At 37.1% G+C, this 919-nt stretch overlaps 1 long non-coding RNA gene across 1 annotated transcript; it reads left to right on the plus strand.

Annotated features, from left to right (window-relative positions):
- Positions 1 to 6: 6 nt before the first annotated feature.
- On the plus strand, positions 7 to 540 carry LOC109593673 (uncharacterized). Its single transcript, XR_002191104.1, has 3 exons — positions 7 to 138; positions 212 to 331; positions 380 to 540. It is a non-coding gene; the product is annotated as an uncharacterized LOC109593673 (long non-coding RNA).
- Positions 541 to 919: the final 379 nt, after the last annotated feature.

Here is a 919-nt window from a genome sequence, read left to right on the forward strand (position 1 = left end):
ATTCAAGTTTATAGTAACACATCACTCAATCATGTTGCGACACTAACTGGTCATATTGGTAGTGTGACTGTACTTAAGGTAACAGAATCACAAGCTGGCGTCTACATGTTCTCTGGCTCCTCTGATTACTCTGTTCAGGTGGGTAATATACTTATCAAATTCAAATTCAAAAAATGTGTGGGTGGTATTTATGCTCTGTATCTTTCTCAAGGTGTGGGATTTAGAGAATATGTTACCGATACAAGCTCTTAAGAGACACGAGAAGGCAGTTCAGTCAATGGCAGTGTGGTATGATGCTGTATTTACTGGATCAGAAGATGAGGAAATAAAAGTAACAATAATGAGCTTTTAAAATTATAATAATCTTTTATCCATTTAGGTTTTTAAATACTTCAAATTATAATGCATTTTTATATTTAAATATCATTATATTAATTATAATTACAGCAATCATACTACCATTCCACAGCAAACTCAAGTTTGATTGATGTATTTTTAGTAACGTGTACTATTTTTGGTATCACTCTGGTACGCTCCCAACTGACTTACTGCTGTCAGATCTGGAGACCACACCTGCTGAAAGATATCAAATTATTAGAATCTGTCCAGAGGAGAGCATCCAAATGGATTATCTCTCCGACTATAAGACTCGTTTGCAAACGCTCCACTTGTTACCTCTTATGATGGTCTTAGAGATACATGATCTCTCTTTCTTCCTTAAATCCCTCTCCTCCCCTTCTAGTGCATTTGACATTTTAAACTATGTATCTTTTAACTCCTCATCTGTCACTAGATCTTCTCCTCATAGCCTATTACACACATATACTCGTACTACTCCATCACGTCACTTCTACTTCTCCCGTCTCCCTCGTCTGTGGAATGCCCTACTCCCTCTAAACCTCCTCTCTCTCACTCACTC

The sequence above is a fragment of the Amphimedon queenslandica genome, unplaced genomic scaffold (assembly GCF_000090795.2).
Source record: "Amphimedon queenslandica unplaced genomic scaffold, v1.1 AMPQUscaffold_243_Cont27732, whole genome shotgun sequence".
Lineage (NCBI taxonomy): Eukaryota > Metazoa > Porifera > Demospongiae > Haplosclerida > Niphatidae > Amphimedon > Amphimedon queenslandica.